The 5,777-nt window shown below is 49.0% G+C and overlaps 3 non-coding genes and 1 pseudogene across 3 annotated transcripts; all 4 read left to right on the plus strand.

Moving 5' to 3' along the window:
- Nucleotides 1–549: 549 nt before the first annotated feature.
- On the plus strand, nucleotides 550–622 carry TRNAT-UGU. Its single transcript has one exon. It is a non-coding gene; the product is annotated as a tRNA-Thr (tRNA).
- A 1,104-nt stretch (nucleotides 623–1,726) lies between these two features.
- On the plus strand, nucleotides 1,727–1,816 carry TRNAY-GUA. Its single transcript is given in 2 exon segments — nucleotides 1,727–1,763; nucleotides 1,781–1,816. It is a non-coding gene; the product is annotated as a tRNA-Tyr (tRNA).
- A 1,079-nt stretch (nucleotides 1,817–2,895) lies between these two features.
- Nucleotides 2,896–2,967, plus strand: TRNAP-UGG. Its single transcript has one exon. It is a non-coding gene; the product is annotated as a tRNA-Pro (tRNA).
- A 438-nt stretch (nucleotides 2,968–3,405) lies between these two features.
- LOC102773493 lies at nucleotides 3,406–4,155 on the plus strand (annotated as a pseudogene).
- The last annotated feature ends 1,622 nt before the right edge of the window (nucleotides 4,156–5,777 follow it).

The raw sequence follows: 5,777 nt of genomic DNA on the forward strand, positions 1-5,777 counted from the left end.
AAAGAACATATGTGGATGCCTTGTTCCTAGTGCGAGCCTGGCACAAAATTGGAATTCGGTGTTTGTTGAATAAAGGGATGAATTAAATAGCGAGTTAATGAATGCCTGCTCCGGCGCTGAGACTCGAGCTGTGAGAAAGGTCCCTACGTCTAAGGAACTTAGGGCAGGCGGTTGCAGGTCGGTGGATGTCCTGAGTCAAGTAGAAAACTGAATGCAGATGTCCCAGTTTCAGCTGAGAGAACTGTGGTAGGCAGGCAACTTGTCCTCTATGCAAGGTTTTCATTCTTAATTTTGACAATCTGCAGCTGAGAGGGTGGAGGAAAAAGTATTTCACTGCATTGGATTGGGCATATTTTTCTAGCGGTCTCTGTCACTGACTCCCAAGTTGTGCTATCCCCCGTGAGAGCCGGCAGACTGAACTCCTGTACGTAGTTGGGAAACAAATTGAAGCGACACTCAGGTTTCGTTTACTTCCAACACTGATACTCTGACAAACGCCCAGCATAAATATCTTCCTTTATTAGTAAGAACAAGAGCATTCGCCTGTAAGGCCCTATAGCTCAGGGGTTAGAGCACTGGTCTTGTAAACCAGGGGTCGCGAGTTCAAATCTCGCTGGGGCCTACTAAGTGTTCGTTTACCCTTTTTAATTCTTCCCACCACTCTCCCTCACGTTCCGATAACCTTGACCCCACCACAAATTCGGCCACAGTCCAGACCTCCGGCCCAAACTTCACCCAGCCGAGCGGCTTCCTCTCAGGTTCCTGTGCCAGTGCGCAAATGCTGCTTTTGCTACCGAGGTTGCCGCGGAATCCCCTCTAAGCTGCGGGAAGTGCTGCGGGCCGGACCCGCGCGGCGACAGCCGGGAGGGTGGCCAACCCGAGCCGCGAGGGCGGGTAGAGAAAGAGAATGGGGTCGAGCCTCGGCACCCGCCCTTGGCAGGCTTGGATCCCAGAACCAGGCCCCCCTGCCGGCGCCTTCCTGTAGGCAGTCCCGCAAGGTTTCATGTTTCAGTGGGTTTTCCAACACGTCCGCGTCCCAGCGGGGGAAATGCAGGCGGAGACTTGAACCTCCAAATTTGTTATTGACTCAAAGAACTTGTGGCTTTCTCTTTAGAAAACCTCAAAGTATTCTCACCAAAAGTCAGTTCTCACAGAAACACTGGGCTTATATTCTCTCTTCCACACCCACTGGGTCCCCGAGTCTGCGGACGTGTGAGAGGTACAGGAGCTTCAGGTGGCCGGTGCCCACGCGCCTGGGGGTGCGGGGAGCGCAGGGAGTGAGGACATGAAAAGGCTCGCACCCTCTCCGCGGCTCGGAATTGCGCGGTGAGAATTATGTGTCCCACCGCCTCAGTCCCTGGTTCGCTGATGCCCGAGTGGCTGCTCCCAGGCTAGACACACACCGAGCAGGGAGGCTCGGTGCCCGCGCACTGAGTGGAAACAGCAGGTCACCCCACTCCCAACCCGGGGGAGTGGCCCCCAGTCCGCCCGAGGCCTCGGCATGCACGGGAACTAGCGGCGCCTCTGAAGACCACGGGTTGGCCCTGCTTCTAAAGCAGGAGAATTCAGCTCTAGAAGGGTTGCCTCCGAAACTGTGGATGTAGGGACGTTCTCACAAGGTGCTTCCTGCGTGGTGTCCGTTCGCTAGCAATCAGGAACCATTTCATACCCGCTGTGTTTGTTTCTGTCTTGAATAGGGAATTCTAGAACGTGTGCTCACGTGCTCCCTTCGATAGCTCAGCTGGTAGAGCGGAGGACTGTAGTCGCTTCCTGTCTAGCTATCCTTAGGTCGCTGGTTCGATTCCGGCTCGAAGGAGAGACTGACATTTTGGACTAGAATCTTATTCCCGGTGTATCACATCTACAGATCTTGTCTGAGAGGCTTGCTAAACAGTGAGAAAGAGGAGCTTGCAGCAGTTCAACTAACCAACTGGAAAAGTTACTAGTTATCTTATGGGGATGTGGTGTTTTTGTTTTTGTTGTTTTTGTTTTTGTTTTTGGCTCCAGGTTTTTCCTAGGTTGCTCCCCGAGGCCCGAATGTCGACGACATTTGTTGGTACAGAGTATTGTATAAATGTACGTTTGTGCTCTGCGGCCTTCGCGACATTAATTTGGGGAACAAACCCCTTAACTGTGACCTTCAGCGCGAGTGTCTGACCCCATTCTATACACACATCCATGCAGAAAGAGGGCCTTTTAATTTATTTAGCTTTTAATTATATTTTTATAATTCCATTAAAAGATTTTTGAGCCGTAGCAGGAAGGGGAACAGGATTTGACGTGAGCGGGGATGAGACTGGGAGAGAGATTTCCAAAGCGAGACAACAATTTATGCAAAGGTGGGGGAAACTTGACTCTCGTTTAGGAAAACTGCAAGGGTCTGGAATATGCCAACACGCGCCGGACTGGCTCACCACCAACCAGCTCCGGCTCCCGATACTTTGATGCCCACCAGTCTCGTCCCAAGATTTTTCCAAGATTTTACGCTCCCGCGGGGTGGTAGCAACGCGATAGATACACTTCCCGCGTGTCTGTCCTGGGGCTGAGGACGCTACAGCCTTGCAACCCAGTGCGGCTTGTGCCCTCGGTCTCCATCCCGTTTCCCTCCAGACGTGAGCTCCCGGCTAGACCCATCCCGGCGGGACTCGGTGGAACTCAGAAATGTGGCCTGAAGTCTGGAAGGCTGCCTCTCCTCACCCCACGTGGCGTCTGGAAGGGTCCAGGACGTGGTTTGGGGAGAGTAACTGATGCTAGGCCCAGAGTCAGATGTGAGATTTCACGAAGATGGAGAGAAAAGTTAAGCCGAGCAAAAAATAACAGCCACAAAGAACAAAACTGAGTCACCTGGTAGAAAAGCGAAATCCAGAGGAAACAGAACGAAATCATAGGCATCGTGGCTCGTTGGTCTAGGGGTATGATTCTCGCTTTGGGTGCGAGAGGTCCCGGGTTCAAATCCCGGACGAGCCCACACTTTTCAAACTTTGCTTTTCCACTTTTAGGAGCTAATACATAAAGTTCTGTTCCGTGCCAACTTTCTGTTGTTCCATAGTCTGCAAACCAGAGGTTCACTGAACTACCGCGAAGCAAATGCAGGCTGATGACCTGTATTAGAGATCACATTGCTAGCTTCCTGGGCTCTAGGGGTCCCATTGCTTCTGGGAGCAGCAGCCGGTGTCCTGTGGGGCGTCTGCAGGCAGGGCAGGTGTCCCGAGTGCTGCTCTCGCTGACCGTGTGTCTCCAACGCTGATCTCCAGGGTTCGCTGGAGGGCCGCCGGGCAGGGACTCTCGCTGCGCCTGGGGCTGGGTATGGGGCTGGGGCTGCACAGCGGGTCCCCCTCCAGCGGCCACACCCTGAGGTGTTCGCTGCAAAAGAACAGCACAGAAAGCCAAGTAAGGCAGAAGAGAATGCAATAAGTACATAATCTTGAAAGTATAAAAGAAAAATGGGCTTGTGAAACAGGATTTTGACAACCAACCTCTTAGTGATAATCGGCAAACAACTTGTGAATATTTTGTCGACAGTCTTGAGGAAGGGCAGAAGGTTGGTGCCAAATGCCTGTCTCCCACTGAACAGAAGAAACAGGTAGATATAAATATAAAATTATGGAAAAATGGACTCACGGTTAATGATGATTTCAGAAGTTATTCAGTTGGTGTAAGTCAGCAGTTTCTGAACTTCATCAAAAAAAGGGGATTTGTCTTCGGGATTACAGGGAACATTTGATGAGGAGGAGGTGGATGTAAGAAACAGAAAGCATGTGTGGCAACGAAACCCGTGTTCCAGCCATTCTCAGGGCAGGGTCGCTGACTGGGAAGCGCCACACCAAAAATTATTTCTAAAACAAAAAGTACTGAAGTTGAGAAGAAAAATAATTTGTCTACTGTCCCACTAAACAACCTGGAACCCATCACTAATATACAGATCTGGTTAGCCAGTGGGAAAAGGATTGTTCAGAAATTTACTATGTCTCATAGGATAAGCACATCAAAGACTTCATTGAGAAATACCAAGGATCTCAAAGAAGTCCTCCCTTTTCCCTGGCCACAGCTCTTCCTTACCCCAGGTTGCTAGATGAAGTACTCAGGCTGGAAGAAGCAAACTTATAGAATGCTGTCATCGTTCAGAGACTCCACAAAACCACGGAACCTTTTTAAAAAAATTTTTTTTTATTGATTGAGTTATTATGTGAAGGCAAACCCCTATTCTGTAAAACTACTGTTTGGAATTCTCTGCTATTCTTTAGACGGCCTCTTATTCTGAAAAAATAAGTTTGCTTTCTAGCCTGCTTGAATAGTGGGGGAGATAAACTTAGCTGTCTGACCTTGTAGGCCAGAGACTAGATACACCCAATGCCATGCCAGGTGCATTTTTAATTGGATAGAACTGTGTAGATTTCAAGGCCACCAGCAAGCACACAAAGGGCTGGCTCTTCCATAAAAAGGGAAGTTCTGCTTGTAGCTTTGCTTAGAATTTGGATTAATTTCCCTAAGCCCACCGCGGTGAATAAAGTGTAACTCCAAACTCTCAGAGCGTTGCTTGGTTCTTTTCCGGTTTTTCTGTAACAATTACATATGTGTCCTTATCCCCACATTACCCCCCATCCCCCAAATCATGCTCTCACCCCCCTGTTGTCTGTGTCCATTGGTAGGGCCAGGGGTGGGCAAATTTTTGACTCGAGGGCCACCAGTTTTATTCATTTCAAACGGGCCAGATCTGGCCCGCAGGCTGTAGTTTGCCCACGGCTGGGTTAGGCCTATATGCTTGCATGTAAGTCCTTTGGTTGATCTCTCCCCTTTACCCCCACCCTCCCCTACCTTCCCTCTGAGGTTTGATGGTCTGATTGATGCTTCTCTGTACCACGGAAACTTTCAGAGAACTTTCATAAAATTGATCTTGGACACACTAAGTGGAAAGTTTGCAGAGAAGTGATGGTTTATAAGTGAACATGCAAACCAAAATTGGGGCGGGGGGAGGAGTCAGATTCGCTGAACTTTTGGTTCAAGACCTATTTAACTCCCTCCAGATGGGAAGACTTTTAAGTAAGTACAAGTTAGGAGAGGAAACTACGACTGAAAACTGTATTCAGTGCACTGTTTCCCAAAGGCTACTCAGAAAAATATGCTTCCTTTCAAATACCAATGATCCAACATAAGATATATTAAAGGACTATATCTTCATGTGGTGTTGAGAGAAGTTAGCTTGGAACACAGGCAGATAGAGCAGGGGTCCAGTGGAAAACAAAGGCAGGTGGAGCATAGGCGGGGGCAGACATGGCAGTTTGAGCAGCCTAACCACAGGACCCAAACAAGCAGAAAGAATAAAATGTTTCTGGACTCAAAGCAGGAGGCATGGGAAAACAAGGGAGGGCCTGCAATAAGAAGGTGGACTGACACATAGAAATAGAGACAGTTCAGCTCAGGCACAGAGAAAGAAAACAGAAATAGGGAAAGTGTAGGTCCACTGCTGGGCAAAATAATTGAGGGAGTCAACCACAGGTAGACATAGAACAGGCTTTTAGCAAATATATACCCCTGGACTATAAGACTTCAATGGGCAGCCCATTATTGGCTCCCCCTCCCCTTGCAGGGAGTCTGAATGTGCTTATAATAAATTTTCCACACTTTTGCTTAAACCTTCTGGTCTGCATAGCTCATTCTTTGGCGTTGTGAGGAGACACAACCCCGGGAAAACATCTCGGCTTGGGTCACCGCTCCTGGTTATCAGTATAAATTCGCAGATATGTTCACAGCATCACTCATTTAAACATTATTCCCAA

This window comes from Myotis davidii, unplaced genomic scaffold (genome assembly GCF_000327345.1).
Source record: "Myotis davidii unplaced genomic scaffold, ASM32734v1 scaffold594, whole genome shotgun sequence".
NCBI classification, from domain to species: domain Eukaryota; kingdom Metazoa; phylum Chordata; class Mammalia; order Chiroptera; family Vespertilionidae; genus Myotis; species Myotis davidii.